Consider the following 26,127-nt stretch of genomic DNA (forward strand, 5'->3'; position numbering starts at 1 on the left):
ATAAACTACATAAGGATTTCGAAATAATCTTCCAATGGATCCCGTCCCATGTGGGATTAAAGGGAAACGAAACTGCAGATGAAGTAACAAAAATGGCCACAACATCAAATGATACCACAGATTTCGATCTTTTTAAAATCACCCAAAAAGAAAACATAAGAAGAACAATTCTTCAGGACATGACTCACCACTGGTACTCAGCAGAAAATCCAGGAGCTACCATCAACTCCAAGTTTAATCGCAGTGCCACTACCATGATCTCTCGCCTCAAGACTGGCCACAGAAGACCAATCAAGTTTAGCAATGGCATAAAAGTCTTCCCCAACCTGCAAAATCTGTAACATCAAGGAAACATCACCAATGCATTTCCTAAACTGTATGAGTATTTCCAAATGTGAACTCTATAACAACCCAGAAAAGGTGCTGTATAAAATACATGAACTTGACCTCTATGATCTGGTGTATTTATACTATAGGATAATAAAAAAAAAATTATTTCATAAGGGGGTACTTGATAATAATGAAAATTTAAGAAGGGGTACAAGGATATCTGAAGTTTGAGAAACACTGCCATAAGGGAATAAATAACATTTTTGGCTATACTTTCGAACAAGACCTATACTTTACCTTACGCTAGCGCATGTAAAGTAAAGCATGCACAGTAGCAACAGCATTTTCAGAGGCAACCTCCCTCAGCAATCGGCATATGTCTTCAACCATTCCTCTGTTGATTTTGTATTTGAGAATTGGGTTATTTGTGTATTTATCGTTAAATATTTCATGATATTTTGTGCAACATCACCCCTGCACACCCAATTAAAAAACTTAGTGAAGAATCACAGAAAAAGAGGCGAGCAATTGATCTGAAACGAAGTTGCAAGTTATGAAGCTGGTAAGCCTGTCAATGTGATCACACATGACTTCAGATGGTCTCATTCTACATTGACGACCATTTTGAAAAATAAGGATAAAATCGTCGAGGCTGGGAAAGGATCTGCTTCCATGAAATCGACGAGAGTGACGAAACAAAGACAAGGTCCTATTGGTGATATGGAAAAGCTATTTGCATCATGCATAGAGGATCTGAACCAAAAGTGATTGCCCTTAGCACTGTGACCATAACCACTAAGTCTCTTCAACATGTTGAAGGAGAAAGCAGGGCCAGATTATGACTACGAATTCGCTTATCCTGGTTGGTTCATGAGATTCAAGCAGCATTATGCGCTCATAATGTGAAAATGTATGGCAATCTGCAAGCGCTTTAAAGGCTGCCAAGGAGTTTGTGGAGAAATTGGATAAAATTATTATGGAGGAAAATATTTGCACAAGCAAATATTTAATATGGATGAGACGTCCTTGTTTTGGAAAAAAATGCCGGAGAGGACATTCATCTACAAAAAAATACAATTTATACCTAATTTTAAAGCTCTTAATGCCTGTGTTACGATTTGTTATGGGTAATGTGACTGGATATAAAAAACTGAAACCATTTGTGATATGGCACAGTGACGTATCTTCAAAAACATTAGGAAGCATACTCCCATTTCATTATCAAAGCAATAAGAAGTCGTGGATGACTCAAAAACTGTTTGAGGATGCCTTAATCAACTGTTATGCGAGTGAAGTGGAAAGTTATTGTGTGAAAGAAAATGTAGAATTTAAAATTTTATTAATTCTAGATAATGCTCCAGGTCATCCACCTTGCATTTGGTGATCTTCACCAAGTTCAAGGTCATATTTCTTCCTCCAAACACTACTTCATCGATCCGCCTGATGGATCAGGGAGTTTAAGGCTTATTTCTATGGAGAACTTTTTTCACAAGCCATTTCTGCTATTGAAGGAAATGACCAGACTCTCGTGCAATTCTGGAAAACATTCAATATTTTTCATGATCTTAAAAATATTGCTGTGGCTTGGGACGAAGTGACCTCTCAATGTATGAGTAGCATATGGAAAAAGACATTAAAAAGGTTTGTGCATAATTTTGGAAGTTTGTAATAATGGGCCTAGCAAACAATCTGAATCTCAAAGTGAATGATGACAACATAATTCAAATCATAGAACGTCCCCACCTCCGAAGAGTTAACCAACAAAGGATTGTTCGAACTGGAGAAACAACTGTTGTAGAAAAGGAAATACGAGAAACGGGAAGAGGTAGTTAAATAATAATAAGTTAAATAATAAATTAAAGGACCCCAATGTTGAACGCTACTTAATAAATGAAACGAAAGTACACGATGAGTTTGCTTGCTATGAACAAATTTATGATGAAAAGAAGAAGAGAAATAAGCAAAACACATTGGACATTTTCATCATAAAAACAAAGGCTACACCAGAAGAGCAACAGCCTGGTCCTTCACACAGGGAAGGTAATGAAGATGTGATTGTGGAGGAAGATTTGGATGATTATTCTCATGTTTTATAGTGTTTATAGTGGCAGTAACACACAGTACAGTTTTATAACAAGGTTTCAAAATTAAAATGGCAGTAAACTTATTAGGGTAAAGTCCCTAACCCCTATAACTCTATTGATTTAATGTATTGACTTAGTTCTGATTCGACTTACATCCTGCCGGATGGAACGGAACCCGGACGTAAGTCGAGGGATGACTGTACACACACACACACACACACACACACACACACACACACACACACACACACACACACACACACACAGTGGTGAGCTATGGAAATTTTAACAAAGGGCTCGCATCGTCTAGCAAAAAAAAAAAAAAAAGCTGTATTTCACACAAAAACTTTTATTAATACAGCTTGTGTACAAATTCCATTCAAAAAGTATGCGAGGACAATCAACCTCTAAAAGCTATCATTTTTAAACAAATATTTCATGATCTAAACATGAAATATTTGCACACATTCAACTATGTTAATTTATCTTACATAAGAAAAACATTTTTAACCATCAAAATATAATAAGAATGAAAACTTTTATAATCTTTTATAAAACATTTCATTGGCTACTGGTTTTACCATACGATTTGCTAGCAGAAGGGAGAAGGTTAAAGATAGTGCATGCGCTTTTTTTATTTTCAAACTAGGGTGAATTCGTTATAGAGGGGTTGAAACAATAATTCCAAATAATCTATACACTGCAGAATAGACTAATTTTTGTTAGGTTACCATACCAATTTGTCGCTTAATATGTTTCAAAAAAAAAAAATTTATTTTTTGAAAAAATAAAAAAGTAATCAAGAAGAACAAGTGGCTCGCAAATTTGAGAAAAATTTAAGACAGGACTCATGCGAGCCCCTTAAAGCTCACCACTGCACACACACACACATATATTTTATGTGCCTCCCACCCACAAAAGGTTTTTTTTTGTAAACCTATAGTATATTTGTACTGTAGGTAGTCAAAGGATTTTTTCTATTTTTTTAAAATTAATTTTCTTTCTATATTTTTTTTTAATTAATTTTTTTTTCATAGTCCAGAAACACTACTATAGAGTCTAAATATGGAACTTTTTCGAGCTACTTCGGATCTCCAATAAGCAGGGAGGTGGTCTCGATGAAGTTTATCTTCAACCTAAAGACAATCACAAACATTCATGTCCCTGACAGGATTTAACCTTGCAGCCTTTTCAGATAAGTTTACCACTCAGCCAATTAGGCTGGCATTCACCACATATATGTGTGTGTCGTGAATAATAGTGAAGATAGTATGCACCCTTGTCTTACACCTGAGTATTTGAGACAAGGATACATTAGATTATCTTCCTGTCAATCCTCAATTCTAACTGCTTACTAAGAACTTACACTATAGGCACTCACTGCCCTATCCAACGTTAAATTTACAACATATAATACTGGTGTTTGAACAAACTTCTCTTAACACCTTATTATATGCTCATATTATAATTATATGCTCTTATTATAATTCTAGCATTCAATTTATGTTTCGTTTAGATTTCTTTTTTTGATCACCTGGAATTCAGCCTTCTGATCAGGTCTTCAGAATAATTCCAATTCTCCCACAGGTGACAGTGCAAACTGTCCCTTATTATCAGTCTTATGGTATTCAAGAATACGACATAATATGCTAAAAACTTATGTTCCTGAATGTTCCTAATACCCATCCTAACTTCTTTTCAATACATAATGGAAGTCCACTAGCTAATCAGTGGCTAGCAATACAAATTTCTTCACTTTTAATTCATGCCTGCCTTGTGACCTTTGGACATTTCCAACACACTGAGAGGATCACCAAAACCACCAACCTACTGTCTTTCTTCTTTCATTTACATTGGGTTAGCAGGTTCTGCTCTGATTGTTCACTGTGGTTGGTTGGCTCTATGGCTCTGTACTTTCATCCACTCTTCCTCCTGTACATAAATGAGCCTCTCTCAAGCATCTGAAATCCTATCCACAGCTGTGCTGATGCCAAACTCTCTCATTCACGTCAGCTGACAAACCTTGTAGTACACAGTCATTTGACATTTCAAGATATTCCATAACCAATGCTTTAGACTCACTCATTTTACTACTCTCCAGTGGGACAAATATAATCTTTGGCACTTCAATGCTATCAAAATGCAGTACTGTTGTATTTCCTGCAAGGAAGGCCTACTATCACATTCCCTTACTTTTGTTAATACCCAGATCTCCAGGCAAGATCAGATTTTTCTTCACAGCCTAACTTATAATTTTAGTTTCTGGTACAAACAATCTCAGTCATAGTCTCTTCAGACACCAAAAATAAATTAGGTATCCTTTTCCAGCCACTACGTTTGTACAACTGCTGATACCATATAATGATGCTAAGGAGAAGAGGGCATCTGTTCATGTGTTTCTTGAACATATGAAGATTGCAATCGTTGGGGAAGATGGAATAAGGAGACTTTATTCAAAGAAAGAGCAGATGATGGAATCAAAAAGAAGGAAGAGAAGACGTTGTGATAAGATTGAAGTTAGATAGTAAATGGATCTTGACCACCAAAAATGCTCATGTTCTTAGTCTTGGAAGAAAATGAAAGAATTGATGACCCCTCTCTCTGTCTTAGGTAAATTTGCTCCAATCATTTTCTTTCTCTCTCTTGTATAAATTCATTCCAATAATTTTCTCTCTTTCTCACACAGACATTCTCTTTCTACTGTATGCCTCTTCTAGTATTTCCATGGACAGTGTTCTGCTGAACTAGCCATCATCATTCATCTACTTTCCTCTAAATGTAAAAACATGAGCAACTGCTAGTCAACATTCATGCACAATTCAACTTCAAACGTATCACTTTCTCATTCTTCTCTTTCTTTTAATTGATCTCCATTCTTTGAAACAGTATTCCCCATGTTATGACTTAAATAATGGATTGATTTTAATAACGTTTTTTTTTTTCATTTTTACCACATAAATAAAATAATTCAAAAATAGGAACCGCATTATTTTTTTTGTTCCAGTTCCTGAAAATTTTTAAAAATATTAAATCTGTTACAAAAGTGCTAAAGAGTTAAAAAAAGGACAATTTTTAATTTTTTTTTATTATTATTTTTATTTAATGTGGTGATAAATAAAATATTAAGTTCTTATAGTTATATACCTTTCTAAACTTTTACCAGCCACGACTTCCTTTAAATGAATAATATTTGGATGTTTCAACTTCAGCAAAAAATTTATCTCTCGAAGAGCAGCAACAGGAAATCCTAAATTACAAAAAATATAGTGTGTGTGTGTGTGCGCGCGCAATACATATATTCATAAAACATGTAAGCGTAACGTGTTATAATAGATAATCAATAATAAAAATACAGCTACTCTCTGATTCACATGTGTGTGAAGTATGCTGCTTCAATACAGCATTGTTAAATATTATTCTGTTCCCTACTATTTAGCAGGAGGAAGGTTTTTCTACTTTGATACTTTCTACTTTTTTTTCTGTCTGACACAATGATGTTTTCGAACTGAATACCTCAAAATTGGATCTGTGTACACATTCAACACACATACATACACCATATACTAAATGAATTAGAAACTACAAATTTGTATTGTTGAGATGAAATGAAAAAGTCTTATAATAACTGGATTAATAACTATCTTTTATTCTACAAAATCAAAATACTGTCTATTTTTCCAGGAGTTGTATTCCTTAGCCCACATATGATTTTAGCTGCATTTTTCTGAATTTTTATAAGCTTGTCTAAACTGGTTTGTGATGTTTGCATCCAGATAGGCAAAACATATTCCATTATGGGATGGATAATAGAGATATATGTGACATTTAAGGTTTTAGCATCGGCTCCCCACTTTTTACCTGAGATACTTTTCATGATATTTAGTGTTCTTTTTGCTCTGACTGCAACATTGTTGATATGTTTATTGAAGCTTAGCGATGGATCTAGAGTAACTCTAAGGTATTTGGGGTTTTCATTGAATGTAATTAGTTGACTGTTTAGCTTAATCTTTGGTCTCCAATTTCTGAGGTGGTTATTAATAGTAAAAACACAGATTTCTGATTTAGTAGGGTTAATTTTGATTTTTTTGGTTTTCGCAGTATGTAGCTGAATTTTCAATGGCTATGTTTAAGTGACCTTCTGCTGTTTCTAGGTTGTTGTGAGCTGAGAATAGGACCAAATCATCAGCAAACATAGTTATCTTTGTTTCTTTATTTATATTTTTATCTAAGTCATTTAAGTAGATGGAAAAAAGGAGTGGGCTCAAAATGCTACCTTGAGGGAGTCCCTGTCTTATTTTCACTTTCTTGGAAAAGGTATTATTTATTTTAACTCGAATTGTTCTATTTCTTAGAAAGTCATAGATCCAGTTAAGAACTTTCCCTTCTATTCCAATATGACAAAGTTTGGAAAAGAGTTTCTGCCTCCACACTTTGTCAAAGGTATTGCTAAAATCTATAAAAGCTGCAATGGTGGATTTGGTAGGTTTGGTCTGGAAGTTATCTTGAATTGTCTGGGTTAAGTAGAAAAGTTGATCAGTTGTTGAGTGATTTCTTCTAAAGGCAGCCTGAAAATGTGGTAGTATACTATTTTTGTTTAGATAGTAATTCAAATGTTGGAGTATCATTTTTTCCATTAATTTGCCTGGAATTGAAGTCAGTGAAATTGGTCTACAACTTCCTGGTTGGTCTTGTGGTTTGTTAGGCTTTAAGATTGGTATGATTGTGGCTGTCTTCCAGTCTTTCGGAACTTTTCCTTGTTTTAGGCTATTGTTGTATAGGCAAAGAAGCTAATCTAGGGCTAGGGAAGGAAGATGTTTGATCATAATTCCTTGTATGTTATCTGGTCCACGTGATTTATTTATATCTAGTCTCTCCAAGGCATCTCCGAATTTAGAGATTGTAAATGGATCCGAGAATAGTTTGTTTTGCTATTTTGCGGAGTTTGCAGCATTTTTCTGCTACCGAGTCTGTTTTGATATTTGATGGTCTTTCCTAGTATTCATCTCTAGTTTGCTTATATTTTGAAAATGAAAGGCCAAAGTATTTGCGATTTCCCTATCTCCAATTTTGATATTTCCATCTGGATCTTTTAGCGTTGTTGCATTCTGAATGAAGAGAAAATAAAATTATTAACACTCCCTTCAGAATCCAACATAATCCACCATGGCAAAGGCTACATTTGTAAATATTATTTTATGTAAATCTCTTGTTATAAACTATTATTCATATAATTACCTTTGAGTTTTTTTTATTTAATTATTTAATCTAGGATAAGTATTAATAATGGAAAGGACTCTGTATAAAAATAACATTCAGATTATTTTAATTATTCCTATATTAATAGTAGAAGAATTTGTGTTCATCATATTTAATTATATATTATTTGAATTGAAAAATATCCTTTTATTTAGTTTCTGTATATAAAGGTATAATGTTATATAATGCTTATGTACTGCTCTAATTGTTGTCATGGAGACGGAGTTAAAAATAGAAGGCGGGAGCGTGTAGTGCGTGAGTTATGGATGTGAGATGGAATTGATATGAGCTAGAGTGAGAACAAGTTTTGGCGGGAAAACGGAGCGAAAATATATAAACGGAAAGCGAGAGTAAACAAGGGAGTGAGTAGCAGTTGGTCGGTAGAGTTAGCACTAGAACTAGGGAACTAGGGACTGAGTACAATTGGAGCACTCAGCACAGTAACGTCACTGAGAACAGTACAATAGAGATGAGGAGATAATTTATTAGCAGCACGGTGTTAAGTAAGAGGCTGTAGTATAAAGAATTAAGTGCTGTAATCAGATTATGAAGGATCAAAATGTAAATTGACAACTCAGAATATTGATATGGAATTCTGAAGTTAATGTTGTATTCCAGAGCTTTCAAGGATGATTAGTAGAAAGCTGATTCAATTGTACCGTAGTATATGGGGAATAAGTAAATTTTCTAGTGCAAGTGTGTCTGCCTATGTGATGTGCTGAAATTAAAGATTAAGTTAATTTAACGAAGATTACTTTTGAAATGTGTAGCTCCAGAGTGATAATTAACCAAAGTTTTAAGTGTGCCTCAGTGAATAATATGTGCAAAGATTTATTCCAGTAAGAACAGTTGTACTTTATACCATTTTGGAGTGAAGTTATTAGATTTATCTCCTTCTGTTAAATCCTAACATTAACTGTGGTGTTTATGCTGAAATTAGCCGAAGCTAGAAGATTAATAGTCTTCCCCCCTTAGAGTGATAGCTATCTCTAGACTGAACTATGTGATTTCTGACTAAGGGATAGATAAAGAATACAATTGTTAAAATATTTGCTGTGAATTTCAGTGGTAATGAACTTTAGAACTATCTTTGCCTATTTGGGAGAAATTAGATTTTGAAGCTCAGTGTTTAATACCAAAAGTTAAGTGAATGTTATGTGTAGTATCCAAAGTATGCTTATGTGTATATTATATAACCTTGAATTAAATGTTTTGTTTTATTGATTTCAATTTGTTATTAGCCTGATTCTTTTCCACTGCACCGTTCATAAACTTATTGGACCTAGCGGGAACCTCAAATGTTAATGTAAAATTTGGCCTATATATAAACATTAGGCTGCTAAAGTTAATTAATATTTGAGTACACTATTTTGCATAGACTAATCTGAATACAGGGTGGCACAGTATAATAGAAATTTCCCTATATTTGGATTAGTAATCAACATACAATTAATTAACCTTAATAAGAACAACGTTAAAGCCTTTGGTAGGTCTTTTTCATTGTTGTCAGTTTCCTACCAAGAGATACAAAAAATTAAAACATATCAGAACAAAACATAACATGTCAGGATGCAAAAAGAAAGCTGGCCACCATTACGCCTGTTCTGAGATCCTCTTATGCTGAAAAAGTAACAATTAAAAAAGTGGCAACAACAACTCAAATATGTATGTCTGTTCCACCATCTGGGACCATCAAAAACGGTCCCAGTCGATGAAAACTCACCTGTCAAAAAAATTATGGTGGAGATATCACTCAAAGATAAACCACCAGACACTCGCACAGAAAAAATGGATACCTCGGTACCCACTGAAAGTAAACTAAACCTACCAACTGACCCTAATACATTTGATGTTTTGAACACTCTACCAGAGGAAGAGATGGACACTGGCCGTCAATACTTCCCTAAAACAATGGATAAATATAAATCTGACAAAGGTAAGTCCTCAACCTACCGAAAACCAGACGAGTCAATAAAATTCAAGACAATAGGAAAATTTTTGTGGGATTCGCCAGAATATCGATGATATCAAGCTGTTGTTGCAGAAACACAGACCTTTCTGTTTCTGTCTACAGGAAACGTACTTAAAACACAATGTGGACTGTACATTTAGAAATTTCATTGTTGTACATAAGGACAGAACTGGAGGTGGTCCTGCTTATGGAGGAGTGCTATCCTAGTGGGCAGTTATATTCCTTTATACCGTGTCCAGCTTAATACTACTCTGGAAGCAGTAGCGATTTGGCTCTCTGTGGGATTTCTTGTTACAGTATGTTCAATTTATTTACCACCAAGTGCTGAGTTAAATGAAATTGATCTTGACAATCTTATCTTGCAACTGCCTGAACCTGTACTTTTGATGGGTGACTTTAATGGTCACAATACTCTGTTGGGTACTGCCAACACTAACAGATGAAGTCGAATCATTGAAAGAGTTCTTGATAATAATAACCTCTCCCTTTTAAATAATAAAGTTAACACTTTCTTTCATATGCCTAGCCGTTCACATTCTGCAATTGATCTTACAATCTGTCCCCCTTCCATTCTTCCACTGCTCACATGGGACATTGAAAAGAACATATACGGAAGTGATCCCTTCCCTGTTCTATGCACAATGTCCTCACACGAATACCTATATGTAAAATGGATGGACCAGGCTGATTGGATTAGTTATTCTCATCTTGCAAAATTTAATGCTGATGCTGTCAGTCAAACACCTATCAATGAAGCAGTAAAGTATATAACAGAGTACATTGTCCAGGCAGCAGCAGCCTCCATCCCGAAAACATCATCTCAGTTTCCATTCTATCCAAAGATTTGGTGGAACCCAGAATGTCAGACAGCCAAAAAAGATCAACAGAGAGCATGAGGCATATTTCGTAGGTACCCCACCACATCAAACTTAATAGCTTTCAAGCATGCTCGAGCCAAAGCACGTTATGTGAGACGTCAGAGTCAAAAACAATCGTGGATCCAATTTTCTACATCAGTTAATCAAATGACCAGTCCAAAAATTGTATGGGATAAAATCCGGAAAATGAAAGGCAGATATAGTACACATTGTCTACCTTAGACATAATGGAAGTGTTATTGCTGATTCCAAAACTATTGCAGACACTTTGGGAGAAACGTTTGCTAGAATATCAGCAACAGCTTCATATTCTCCTGAATTTTTGATACCGAAAGAGCAGCAAGAGAAACAAAGGCTTAATTTTTCCACCAACATTCTTCAGCCATTTGTTAAGGAGGAACTAAAAAGAGCTCTCCTACAATCTCACTCTAGTGCAGTAGGGCCTGATGATATCCATTATGAAATGATAAAACATCTACCATCATCTTCTATGGATCTTCTTCTCTTATTATACAATAGAATACTTGCAGAGGAAGAGATTCCAAATTCTTGGCATAAGTTAATTGTCATTGCTATCCCAAAACAAGGAAAGGATCCAGCACTAGCAAATAATTATCAACCCATTGCTCTGACCAGCTGTCTTTGTCAGATATACTAGAGAAAATGGTTTCCGTAGACATTGTTCAACTTTAGACCATTTGGTTCGTTTAGAAACTTGTATATGAGACGCATTTCTGAAGCGAGAACATCTCGTTTCAGTTTTCTTTGACATGGAAAAAGCTTATGACACAACCTGGAGATATGCCATATTAAAAAAAAAAAAAAAAAATCTCTATAACCTAGGTCTCAAAGGACACCTCCCTGTTTATTAAAAACTTTCTGTCCAGGTGATCCTTCCAAGTCAGAGCGAGAACGCTATCTCGACTATATCATCAAGATCAGGGTGTTCCCCAAGGCTCTGTCTTAAGTGTGACCCTTTCTTTTCTATAAAAATTAACTCGATCATTGAACAGCTTCCTCCCACTGTAGACAATGCTCTGTATGTTGATGACTTCACAATTTACTGTCACTCATGTAACATGAGGGTAATTGAAAGATAACAGATCATGTCTCTCTGTGGGCTCTTAATAATGGGTTTAGGTTTTCAACAGAAAAAAAGTGTCTGTATACACTTTTGTCAAAAATGCACTCATCCCCCAGATCCTGAATTAAGAATGGGACATACTGTTATTCCAGTAGCTACAGAAACCAAGTTCTTGGGACTCATCTTTGATGGAAATCTTACATTTCTAGCATACATTCGTTAACTAAGAGAAAAGTGCAAAAAAACTTTGAACCTCCTTTGCACTCTATCCTCTACTGAGTGGGGTACTGATCGAGCTTCGTTGCTCCATCTTTATCATGCACTTATACGTTCAAAGCTGGATTATGGATCCCAAGTCTATGGTTCTGCAAGACAGTAACCTACGATGGTTGGATTCCAGGGTATCCATTATCAGGGTATATGGATAGCTACTGGTGCCTTTTGCACATCACCTACTCAAAGTCTTTATGTTGAAGCAAATGAACCGGCTCTATCATTTCGACAGAAACAGTTATCTCTTAATTATGCCCTAAAAATAAAATCTCTTCCAGATCATCCTACATGTACTAGTATCTTCTCTCTGCATTGGGAAGATCAATATCACACACGTCAAACTGCTATACATCCTTTTGGTATGCTTGTTAAAGAAACTGTGCAAGCTGTTGGTATAAATGTTGACAACATTTACACTAAACATAATAGCACTCCTTTGCACACATCCTGCAACCTCTCACTTTGTCAGCTACAGAAATCTTATACTTCATCATCCACCTACCTGCAATTGTTTAATGCACACAGAGCAGCACACTCTGATTTCTTACCCATCTATACTGATGGTTCAAGAACTAATACTTCTGTTGGCTGTGCTGCTGTGTTTCTTGACATTATTATCTCAAATCAGATCCCACCAGACTGCAGTAATTATACAGCAGAGTTACATGTCATTCAGCTTGCACTTGTGTATATAAAAGAAAACTGCCACCAAAAGTGTATAATTTATACAGACTCATTGAGCTCTTTACAGGCTATCTCCTCTCCTATGTATAATCCACATCCAGTACTTTATGAAGTTCTACACCTGCTTCACAAAATGAAAATCTTTAATTTTGATGTTCAGTTCTGCTGGATTCCCAGCCACATCGGAATTAAGGAAAATGAGGCTGCAGATGCAGCTGCTAAATCAGCTCATACCTTCTCCGCGTACTGTTTGACAGTTCCATATACAGACAGCTTATAAGATCAAAGCTAATTGCTCAGTGGGAGTCAACATGGCAGGAAACATTGACTAACAAATTATATGACATTAAACCTGAAATTAAGCACTGGCATTCTAGTCAACGTACAAAGAGAAGGAAGGAGGTTGTTCTTGCTAGGCTCTGCATAGGTCACAGTCACCTTATGCATTCTTATTTAGTGAGAGCTGATGACCCTTCCATGTGTAAAAAATGCAATACACATCTCACTATTTATCATATTCTGGTAGAATATGATAAATATCAACAATTTACATGAGAGAGGAATGAAATTTTCACCTATCTAACCAAGCTATATACACTCAGGGAAATGCTAGCAGACGCAAGCAGATTGCATTATGTTTTTAATTTTTTAGAAAGAATTAATTTGTACAAACACATTTGACTGTAAATTTGTTTATATGTAAATATTGTATTGCTTAACTTAACTTTTATACATACATATTATTCATTAGTTTAAAATTTGACCAGTTATGTATTACTGTAGGCCTTGATCTTGTATATTTGTGTCACCCTGTTGTAATTTTGTTAATATGTAAATACCACAATGCTAAACTTAATTTTTATGCATATATGCTGTATAATAATTCCTTTCTGACTCTTTATGTATTAGTATAATAACATTTGTTGTAATCTTACTATATGTAGATACTGCTTTCCTTGACTTGCTTTGTATATGTTAATCTGTACTGTTATCTATTTATGTACTGCTGAAACCTCTGCAGTAATTTTGTTTATATGTAGATACTGCATTATTTAACTCAAATTTTGTATATGTATTTTATGTACTAGTTTATTTTTTGACTAATCATATATTGTTGGAGGATACCTTGTCTATTTGTGTACCTTCTAGTAATTCTGTTTATATGTATTGCTAAATTCTGTTTATGGTGCATTGCTAAATTTAATTTTCATCCATGCATATTGTATAATAATCCCTTTTTGTCTATTTTTCTACTGCTGTAAAAGCATCTATTATAATTTTACATATATGTAGATACTGCATTCCTTGGCTTGGTGTTGCATATTTTGTGTATTAACTTATATTGTTAACTATTTTTGTAATAACCTCTGACCTTGTGTGTTGCTGTGCTCTCTGCAGCAGTTCTGTTTATCTGTAGATACTGCTTTGTGGAACTAGATTTTTGTACAGATATATTGTACATATTGTTTACAATTTTCTGTAACTGCTTATGTATAGTTGTAACCTTTAGTATGGCACAGTATGACCTGTGTTGTCTTTGTGCCAAATAAACTATAAACCAAACCACATCAACTTCTTCTTGTGGATCTCTTGCTCAATAAGGCTGCACATCCATTTCACTCCCAACCTATTTATTCTTCGAACACTAGGGATACATTGAGATACTGCCTCATTCAAGCACTTTTTCAAAGATTCCCATGCATTGCTGACATTTTTTCCATTCAGTAACTGATACCATGGGACCAAAGATAGTATTCTTCTAAGTTGATCATAATTTCCAGCTTTGTAGTTCAGCATGTAGCCTGTTTTAATCAGAGCTTCAATACAAGTAGGTACTTCCCAAGAAAGAACAGCATGACCACTGTCACCAATTGGTGGTAAAATAGCCATATTCTTGACAGAGATCCCTTCTGATGCTATGAGCAAATCCAATGCTCTTTGACCTCGTGTTCCTTCTTTCACATGCTGCTTGAGAAAGTTGTCTTGCAATGATTCAATAAATTTCTGTTCTTTCTTATCATGCGATTTCTCTTCTACCCAATCAGTGTTTGGAAAATGTCACCCATAATGATCATATGCTTGGTGCCCATAAGGCTAAATTGGCAATGCATTTTTTCATCTCCTACAACTGAGCCGCCAGGTCTGTAGCAGCACCCACCATGTATTTCATTCGGTTAACTTCCACTTCACACCAGATAGACTCAAACTCATCGCTACATGGGACATTGTTACAGTCATTGTTTTCTTGTATTTCTACCCTAACTGGACTTAAGTCATTTGATATCATTAGTAGCACTCCTCTTCTCCTATCACTTCTGTCATTCCTAAAAATAGTATATCTGTTACACTCGATCCCACTTACCATATCTGATTCTGATAGCCAGGTTTCACTAATGCCAACAATCTTAGGCCACATCATATTCAATAAAGCAACAAACTCAACCCCTTTGTTTCTAATGCTCCTGGCATTTGTGTATAGACATAATAAATTATGACCTATCCCATTCTTAGAATTAGATATGCAATCTGTTTGGTCTTGTTCTAGAATTTTCTCTTTTCCCTCCCCAGACATACTTAAAAGGTCCGAATCCAAAGCATGTTTTTTCACTCCTTCGCCACATACATAACCATGTTCATACCATAGCTGAGCTTTCACACACATTTTTTTCATTCCTCCCTTGTTGATCTATTTTCCCTGACTCTCTGCATTGGGTCTCACACCAAGAAGTAATTTCTCCAGGTTTCTGATGCCAAATGAATTCAAGTGCAGGCCATCATTCTTATATAAATCTTTCTGCCATCAAACACACCCCACACATCTAAAAACTCAAATCCATATCTTCTACATAGCTTGTGCTTGAAATCATTTGCTATTATTGCCCTCCTTAACTCAGTACTATCATATCTAGATAGTAATCCTACAATTTTTACTCTCACATTTCTTTCTCACTTATTCCAACAGACCATTCATGTCTTCTCTCATACTATGTTTGTCACTACTTAAATTATTAGTACCTACCAGCACTACCATTTCTTTTATATTTCTGTTTTGGTTTTCAATTACATTTGTCATATTTTTAATTATTAGGAAATAATTTTAGGAAATTTTAGGAAAACAATATTAGGAAAGAACTTTGACATTGTCAGCATCTAGGAATGTGTTAGCAGAGCTAATCTCAGGTGGTATGGTCACTTGAACAGAATGGGCGAGGAAAGATTAGCAAAACACGTGTTCTCTGCCAGGTTGGCAGGAAAATAACCCAGAGGAAGACCAAGATATAGGTGGATTGATACGGTATAAAGTGCCTTAGACGATAGAAATATAAGATCTGATAATGTTGGAGTCTTGACAAGTAACAGACTGATTTGGAGGAAAATTGTACATAGGAAGTTAGTAATGATGTAAATTTTTCATGTAGTATTATCATATCCTGTACACCCCTTGAGGGTACATGGCAGGAATTTGATGATGATGATGATATTTTTAATTTTTGCTCCTGGGAAACTAGAAGTAGTGACTCCCTCAGCAAGTGCAAATTTTAAAATTGAATCACCATACCATATTACCTCTTTTTTCTTAGATATTAACTGACTTACCTTGTTATTAATATTTTGAATTCCATGTTCACTATTTTCCTGCCTGTTCTTGTTCTCATCCTTTTTCTTATCCTGTTGAAGTTTAGACAAACATTTTTCCAATTCCCTGGTTGATTTCCTAATAATTTCTTTTAACCAAGCTATTTCTAATATATTTTTTATGTTCTCCAAGCCTGATGCCAACAGATATTTCTGTCTGTCAATGGTATGCCAGGTCACCAAAACTGGGTGCTTCATTTACTCCTGGATATGATAAAGCAGAGAGAGAGTTTGTCTTTAGCTTAAATAGATGAAGGTTGCCAATCTGATATAAAGTATAGATGTGGTGGGGAACTGATATTTGTTAAAAAAAAAAATATTGCTAAAAATGAAGTATTGGTTAACAAAAAGTATTGCAAAGGTCCAAGTCAGTTCAGTAGTAAGAGCATTATCATTGGAACAGATAGCTCTGGCTCTGTGAGTTAGTATTGTTAGGATACCATATTGTTGAGCTGGATAATGGTGTGATTTTTTGCATTGTTTCTACCTGGTGTTGTTATTCTTGTTCTAGAGGCCAATCTGATAATAATAATAATAATAGTAATAAAAAATTGTTAAGAAAAGAAGACCTGGCCATCCATTGAGAGATTTGCTGATGGCTTCTGAGGCTGGAATAGGTCGTGATAGGTTTAATTCTTGAAACATGTGAAGATGGTAATAATGGTAGTTCATAAGCATTTCCCCTGCAGACCTGAATCCCACTTCTTCCTTCATCTGTCATTGTTATTCTTTTTATTTATTTTCCACAGTTGTTCTTATTTCATTTACCCATTTCTCTTTGCATTATTATTCTTAAACAGATAAAAAAGGAAATCCAAACATCACTAGGACTTATTTTTGAATGATGCCTCTTTTATATTATTCCATATTTACTGGCATGCAAGAAAGATTTTCCTAAGATGGGTAGGTGTTTAGGAATTAGAGGTAAGCTCTGAAGTGAATAATTTAAAAGTAGATGAGAAGTGGGATGGGACTAAAACTGATGTGAGCAGGCTAATTATGGGAACAGGATGTCACAGAGCATAGGAAATTGGCAGTTTGATGATGTTTTTAAACTAATTTTTTTTTTGGCTTCGCTCAAGTTAAAAATAAAAATTATGCAAAATTCTACTTGATACGGAAAAAATGTACTCGCCTGAGACCCCCACCCTATTACCATTTTTTTAATATGTCCCAGTAATCATTTCCATACAGTGATTAGTGGTGCAGTATTGTTATTTGGAGAACATTTCTTTTGTGTGAGAACCATTTCAAGAAGGAGATCAGTAAATAACAAAAATAGGAAGTGCAATAAAAAGTTAAATTTCACTATTGGAAATGCCCTTTATATTATGCATATCCTTCTGTGTTTCTTTTGGTTAACAAAAAAGTTTTCTGTAGAAAGTTATTTTTTACTAAACAAAAAAAAATTCTTATTATGACCTCTTTCTTGACTACTAGTATTATATTATATTATATCATTGTATCACACACAGTGATAACTTTATATAATTTTTAGAATTGTTGGTTAGTTTCCTAGTTTTTGTTACTTTCTATTGCTTACCAGTGTATTCCTTTGAAAATGCTGAAAGATATCAGTCAATGAAACGTTGGATATTAAACTAATATTTACTTGACTAACATACAGAATTAAGTCTTTAATTCATTAAAAAAATATTCTATTCTTTCTGGTCTGTAGCTTCTTGTCAGCTTGCAAAATGTACTCACCATGGGCAAGTGGCAAGTGTATTTGTTGAATCCTGAGCTAATATAGATAATTTTTTAAACTTTGCTAACCTAGCTTTCATATCCATAAGATAAAATTGGATTGAATACTGTCTTGTATATTGCTAGTGTAACATTTTATTTATTCCATATAAATTCATTCAAATGTCTTCCCACCATACCAGCTTTGTTTATTCTGCTGTCTGTTTCATATTTAATTTTCCATCATTGCAAGGATTGTGATAAATAGCAGAAATATTTTACCAGTTCTGAACTAAGAAAGCAGTTGATGTTTTCCATGTGCTTGTCCATTTTCATAGTTTTATCAGTTGCAGATTGTTACAGCAGTTATTCAATTTATAGAATCCTGAAGATGTGTGCTGTCATTATTTAGAAATATAACATCATCTGCATAAAGTTTGGAACCCAGTTGAATATCTCCAGTAATGATATGAAGTTTAATAATACTCTTCTTCATAATGTGAACTATGTAGATTGATGAATAAAAGTGCAAATAGGGTAAAAATATTATCTTAACATGATTTTGCATCAATCTTCCTCTATCTCCTTCAGTTCTTTTTACTGATTTACATCTTAAATATAGAACATATGTTAATCTTTATTATGTTCTCATTATCCCATATTTTTTTTTTCATTTTTGTAAGCTTTTCTCTTTGTCATGTGTATTTTCCAGACATAGAAAACTTAAATACAGATTCTTGTTATTTTCTCAACTGCCTGTCTTCAAGTGAAAATCTGATTCTGAAAAACTTCTATTTGGCCTCAATCAAGCATATTCTTTTCCAGGTTTCTCTTGCACAGTTTATCTTGGTCTCTTTACTTGATAGGGAAATTCCTTAATTCCTCTATAATTCTCTTTCAGTTTGTTGTTACTATTATTATTGTAGGTCCTCTAAAGAATTCAATGATGACTTCTAAGGCCAGAACAAGTCACTCTAGCCCTAAATCCTTGAAAAGCATGATGATGATGATGATGATTATTGTGCATGTGCACCTCCTGAGATTCATCGTGGGAGACCCAAATTATCAAGATAATATTCATTTTAGCAAATTATGGACTCTACAACCGTGTTATAAATAACTATTTTAATTTCCCGACGTTTCGCCCTTCATACTAAGGTCATCATCTGGAGTATACACATATATACAAAGACAAGCTGAATTACATTTCACACAGTATATTAAAGAGACAGTGATTTTCTAGATATGACCGTAGAACTGCTTTGGCAATCTGTTGAACTTTGATGGAGTAGAGCTTTTCTCTAGGGTTATTGCCAATTTTCTGTGAACCAACAGCAATTGCTGGACAAGAATAGATATTAGCAAGTGATAGTTAAACTCCTGGACAGTTTTTGCATGTTGTTTTAAGGATACTTGTGACATAAGACTGAATGATATATGCACATAAACACAAGAAAGATATTTAATTAACCAAATATTTCGGTCTGGAAATATTTGGTTAATTAAATATCTTGATTAGACTTTCCTAGATTTTTGATATCGATATACAGTCATTACGATTCAGTTTGGGACGATGGAGCAAGGCCTCCACGCTTTCCTTGAACAAATGTTCGAACCTATAATGGGATCTATGTAAGAGGCGAGTCCTGGACCAAAGGATGCTGTGGTCAGTTTCAATCCCATGTTGAGCCAATCCAGACTTTTCAGGTTTGTTGTGAAGAATGGATGATTGATGTTCTGGGATTCTTTTTTCAAGAGAACGTCCAGTTTGTCCAAAATAAGAGAGATCACAGTTGCACGGAATTTGATAAACTCCAGGAACAGATAAAGTTGAGCGTTTGTCTTTAGGAGAAAGAAAATGAGAAGACAATTTGTTAATAGGTGAATACGTAGTTAAATCATATTTCTTTAAAATTCTTGCAATAGGTTCAGAAATACCGGAGATATAAGGAATAGGCACTGGATGTATTGAAACTTTGTTGTTTTGTGGAGGATTATAAGAATTGAGAAGATGTTGAGTACTTTTTTTAGAAAAGCCATTGAGTTTCATGTGTTGTTGGATAGTAGAAAGTTCTTTCTGTAGATAATCAAAAGTAGAACAATTAGTTTTGGCTCTTCTGATGAGGCATTTTATAATTCCTGTTTTTTGACATGGATGATGGGTTGATTCTTTAAGAATATAATGACCTGTGAACGTTGGTTTCCTGTATACTGTAGTTGTAAGAATATTTGAAGGTGACCTGATGAGGAGAACGTCTAAAAAAGATAAAAGATGGTCTGCTATTTCCAGACCAAAATATTTGGTTAATTAAATATCTTTCTTGTGTTTACGTGCATATATCATTCAGTTTTTGCATGTTTCATAGCTCCTACTACTGTCTTGCTGAATTTTTATGCCTTTAAAATGTTCTGTCTTTAGTCTGGTGATGATTGTGGTTATTTCTCTATTTTCATTAATTTCACTGATTTCATTCTTCTTCTTGAGTGTTTGTTTTACCAATCCTATTTTGGCGACAGAGTTAGCATCAGTTAGTGATAGTGGGTGTAATTTTTGAGATAAATGTTTTGCTTCTTTGGCTAGACAGTCTGCTCTTTCATAGCCTTCAATATTTACATGGGCTGGTGTCCATTGCAGTATACAGTTCTTATTTTTCAACTTTAACGTTGTTAGTTCGTCAATTTCCTGTGGGAATTTTGTTTTTCCATTTTTTAATGCTTCAAGTGCAGATTTAGAGTCGCTGTAGATGGTTATTCCTTCTGTGATGTTTAATACTAGATTAGAGAGATAGAACTTGAGCTGTTTGTATGGCTGTTAATTCACAAGTGAAGTTTGAAGCTATTTTGCCAGCTGTGATTTTGCATTTCCTTGCCTCCAGGTAGAGTTAGAAAACCATCTACTTAAATGACTTAGATAAAAATATAAATAAAGAAACAAATTTAGCTATGATTTGGTCCTATTCTCAGCTCACAACAACCTAGAAACAGCAGAAGGTCACTTAAGCAAAGCCATTGAAAGTTTAGCTACATACTGTGAAAACCAAAAAATCAAAATTAACCCTACTAAATCAGAAATCTGTGTTTTTACTATTAATAACCACCTCAGAAAATGAAGACCAAAGATTAAGCTAAACAGTCAACTAATTACATTTAATGAAAACCCCAAATACCTTGGAGTTACTCTGGATCCATCGCTAAGCTTCAATAAACATATCAACAATGTTGCAGTCAGAGCAAAAAGAAGACTAAATATCATGAAAGGTATCTCAGGTAAAGAGTGGGGAGCCAATGACAAAACCTTAATAGTAACTTTATTATCTGTCCCATAATGGAATATGCTTTGCCAATCTGGATGCAAACATCACAAACCAGTTTAGACAAGCTTATAAAAATTCAGAAAAATGCAGCTAAAATCATATGTGGGCTAAGGAATACAACTCCTGGAAGCAGAATTCGAATCCAACCTTGTTTCTTTAAAAATTAGGTGGCAAGAAAATTACCAAATTTGTAGAAAAAAGAGCCAACCTTGCACATCATAGAACAAGTGAACTTCTTAAAAACTGGAAACCAACAAACAGAACACAGAAAAAATCAACACTCCATGAAATCATAGAAAATGAAATTCCCTTGGATTGTCCAAATAAAATAGCCGACTACCCAGCATTTCCTCCAAATCAAGACAGGAAAAATATAGTTATCAACTCTGAAATAGAGAAACATGAGAAAAAAAGCCTAGAAAACCCTGAAATCTTGAGATCATTAGCCCTTTCAAAAATAATGGAATATGGACCCGACTCAATAAAGATCTACACAGATGGCTCCAAATATCCAAATGGCAATTCTGGGAGTGGCGTACTCATCTATGGCTCTCATAATTCTAGTAGCAAGACTTATACGTTGGTTAGACATAATTGGTAATTAGTTTACGGAATTAACAACGCGTATAAAGTATATTAATTAAAGGTAACTTTAATGAATAACTTCTATATTTCGGCAATGTCACATTGCCATCTTCAGGAACATAAAGATATGGTATGTGCACTCAGGAACTAAAACAAAGCAAATGAGGAAGAAAGCAAGAAACTAATATTGTTCCTAAAGTCCTAATGGTGCCCTCTTGCGGGCTAATTTGGTAGTCTTGGCAGTTGGGCTGAAGTTCTCATAATGAAAGTCTCCCAAATTTGGGGCAGTTTCATGCACCCAAATTTGTTGAGGTTAGGAACGTTTTTTAGAGCTGCTGAAGATTCTTTGAATAATCTTTCGTATTTAAACTTGCTGCGATGAATTAATTTTGTTTCTTTCCAACGAATTTTATGGTGGGTATCTAAGTCATGGTCTGCAAGTTCAGAGCGGCTGTACTGGTGAAACCCGATGTAGTCTTGGTGTTCTGAAATCCTGATATTTGTTGTTCTGCCTGTTTGGCCAAAGTAGGACAGTTTGCAGCTGCAAGGGACCTGGTATACACCAGGCAGGTCTAGGGGAAGTGGTTGGTCTTTGGTGGAGCGGATAAGGGATGCCAACTTTTTATATGGTCTGTAACAGGAAGTAAGGTCATAATTTTTGAGCATATTGGTGCCCTGGATGTAGGGGATGGTGATAGACGGTGTAATCTTTATTGTGGAGGGGAGGGGGAAAGGGGTGTGTGGTTTACAGGTTTTAGTATTTTTTGGATTTTTTTGGGGTTATAGCCATTGGCTAAGAAAGTGTTGAGGATGTGGTTTAGTTCAATAGTCAGGGCCTTGTCATCTGAGCAGATTAATTTTGCCCTCTTATATAGTGTTTTTATCACTCCATATTGTTGTGAGGGGGGTGGTGGGATTGTTGGTGAATGTATCTGCCAGTGTGGGTGTGTTCCTGAAGATGGCAATGTGACATTGCCGAAATATAGAAGTTATTCATTAAAGTTACCTTTTAATTAATATACTTTATATGCGTTGTTAATTCCGTAAACTAATTACCAGTTATGGCTCTCATAATATAGAACTAAAAACAACTAACAGTATTGGATGCAACTCATACCATGCAGAATTAATAGCCATTAACACAGCACTGCAATATTTGGACAAACAAAACCCGAAGGAGTTTATATTTTTCACAGATTCCTTAGCAGCCATTCAAGCTATTAAGAACTGCTACACTAGCCATCAAGAAATACTTAGAGACATAGCAAAAAACATAAACAAACTACATAACGATTCCGAAATAATCTTCCAATGGATCCCATCCCATGTGGGATTAAAGGGAAATGAAACTGCAGATGAAGTAGCAAAAATGGCCGCAACATCAAGTGATTCCACAGATTTCGATCATTTTAAAACCACCCAAAAAGAAAACATAAAAAGAACAATTCTTCAGGACATGATTCACCACTGGTACTCAGCAGAAAATCCAGGAGCTGCCATCAACTCCAAGTTTAATTGCAGTGCCACTACCATGATCTCTCGCCTCAAGACCGGCCACACAAGACCAATTAAGTTTAGCAATGGCATAAAAGTCTTCACCTGCGAAATCTGTAACATCAAGTGTTACATAAACTGTATGAATATTTCCAAATGTAAACCCTATAACAACCCAGAAAAGGTGCTATATAAAATACATGAACTTGACCTCTATGATCTGGTGTAATAATACCATGGGATAATAATAAAAAAAAAAAAGAGTTAGAAAAACCTCTGAACCTCCTTGGTTGAGTGCTTCATCAGATGATTCATCAGTGTAAGCAATGATATGGTTTAGATTATTTCAATGATGTTTAGCGTTAAGTCCTTTTCTTTCATTTTCTTCCTGTGAATCCTTTTTTGAACAAGGTTTAAGGAGATTTAAGTTTATTATTGTGTTTTTTGGTAGAATAGAATATGATCTCTTTAGTCTAGATTTTCTTATCTCGGTCATCACAACTCCTGAGTGAGATGTGATCCTGTTGTTGGCTTCTATCTTCTAATATGTGAAGTTCACACTCTTGTTGAGCTTTTAAATTATTTGTTAACGAGACTGCACCTATAATAATTTTTGCTGCTCTTGATTGTACTCTGTCAAGTTATGACCTCTAGGGAAAATAAATTAATTGAAAAAAAAAACTACATCAAAGCTATATTCTATTTAAGATAACATCAGAGAAACATTCTTTCATATAGATAGTTTTATTACAGTAGCAATGATGTCCTAAATTAGATTTTATTAGGTTATATTAGATTTAAGATTCTGGATTACCTGTGTTCCTATTTATAGTTAACTCTTAGGGAGAAAGGTTAAGTGGGTTGAATACGTGCCTTCCATATTCTTGGGGTTTTTAGACCATCATTATTGTTAAGATTAGGGTAGTTGATAAAAAATCTCACATGCTTCCTTAAATTTATGTTCATACCATGTTTTGGTGTGATGTAAACAACAGGTGCTTTTCCACTTAAATCTATGTAAAGTGTTCAGGGCATGATCAGAAAGGCCAGCTTCACCATAGTTATTATATTTAATGTGTCGTTTATGTTCCTTTTGTCTGATAGGAATTGTGCGTCCTGTTTCCCCTATATAAGGTAGATTATAGGTGCAATAAATACGATAAACTCCAGGGTGTATATCTTTGGATGAGTTGAGTAAACTCTTTAATTTTGCAGGAAGTTTAAAGGTGGCTTTAAGGTTGTATTTCTGTAGTATTCTGTTTATTTTATTTGATGTCCCTTTAATGTATGGAATGGTTACAGTTTTATTGTAGTCTAGTTTATCTTTGTTTTTAAGTGAGGTCTTGTAGAGAATTGGGTTGATAGTATTTTGGCTGTAATGATTTTTTAGAAAAGTATTGCTGATAACTTTAAACCATCTTTAAGCACTTGTTTATTGGAACAAATACTACTACAGAAATACAACCTTAAAGCCACCTTTAAACCTCCTGCGAAATTAAAGAGCTTACTCAACTCATCCAAAGACCGACTATTGCACCTGTAATCTACCCTATATAGAGGAAACAGGATGCGCAATTCCTATCGAACAAAAGGAACATAAATGACACATTAAATATAACTGAGGTGGAGCCGGCCTTTCTGATCATGCCGTGAACACTTTATTATTATTATTCCTGATACCTCCAAGGAGTCCGAAGACACATCGCGGTAGGACACCTACAACTGTCTCAACCACTACACCGAACCTCTACTATGAATCATCTCCATCAACGGCATCTATTGCCCACTACCATCACAAGTAGTATTTTTTGTCTGTAAATTGCATGTATTCTGAAGGGCCGATTTGTCTGTATCCGGGATGAAAAACCCGAGTTTCCGGGAGAAAAAACCCTGCTACCTCCGTATGAGATCGGCTAACTCACCTTCGATTGAAATCGTCCAGATAAAGATAAACAGAATACTACAGAAATACAACCTTAAAGCCACCTTTAAACTTCCTGCAAAATTAAAGAGTTTACTCAACTCATCCAAAGATATACACCCTGGAGTTTATCGTATTTATTGCACCTATAATCTACCTTATATAGGGGAAACAGGACGCACAATTCCTATCAGACAAAAGGAACATAAACGACACATTAAATATAATAACTATGGTGAAGCTGGCCTTTCTGATCATGCCCTGAACACTTTACATAGATTTAAGTGGAAAAGCACCTGTTGTTTACATCACACCAAAACATGGTATGAACATAAATTTAAGGAAGCCTGTGAGATTTTTTATCAACTACCCTAATCTTAACAATAATGATGGTCTAAGAACCCCAAGAATATGGAAGGCACGTATTCAACCCACTTAACCTTTCTCCCTAAGAGTTAACTATAAATAGGACCATAGGTAATCCAGAATCTTAAATCTAATATAACAATTGCCATGTTAAATTAGGACATCATTGCTGCTATAAAACTATCTATATGAAAGAATGTTTCTCTGATGTTATCTTAAATAGAATATAGCTTTGATGTTTTTTTTTTTAATTAATTTTATTTTTAAGCACCACTGTAGCTCGGTGGATGTAACATTTGCATACCACAGTGCTTAACTGAGTGAAGGAAGACTTGCTTTCAATTCTAGTTGGCGACTAGAGGAAATTTTTTAAGCCTTTTTTTTTTTTTTTGACCGGTTCCCGAGTTAGTCGATCTCTAGCATGGGCAAGCAGGTTTTTCGTAAACTCAAGAAAATCGACTGGAGAACCCACATTATTTCAGACATTAAATATATTGTATTAGGGACCATGAGATGGCGGCACATGTTGAGCCATCTCTCTCTTCACTGTGTGCCATTTAATTA

At 34.8% G+C, this 26,127-nt stretch overlaps 2 protein-coding genes across 2 annotated transcripts in view; one reads left to right on the top strand and one right to left on the bottom strand.

Moving 5' to 3' along the window:
* Cdc2rk (cyclin-dependent kinase 10) overlaps positions 1 to 5,656 on the bottom strand; it is a 189,696-nt gene extending 184,040 nt beyond the window's left edge. Inside the window, exon 1 of the mRNA XM_090397623.1 lies at positions 5,559 to 5,656. The gene's annotated coding sequence lies outside the window, so the exon portion shown is untranslated. The remainder of the gene's footprint in view (positions 1 to 5,558) is intronic.
* Positions 1 to 26,127, top strand: part of AlaRS (alanine--tRNA ligase, cytoplasmic) — a 329,791-nt gene that overhangs the window by 11,737 nt on the left and 291,927 nt on the right. The gene's annotated exons all lie outside the window — the stretch shown is intronic.

Source organism: Typopeltis vanoorti, chromosome 9 (genome assembly GCF_054136105.1).
Source record: "Typopeltis vanoorti isolate ZY-2024b chromosome 9, IOZ_Tvanoo_1.0, whole genome shotgun sequence".
Taxonomy (NCBI): domain Eukaryota; kingdom Metazoa; phylum Arthropoda; class Arachnida; order Uropygi; family Thelyphonidae; genus Typopeltis; species Typopeltis vanoorti.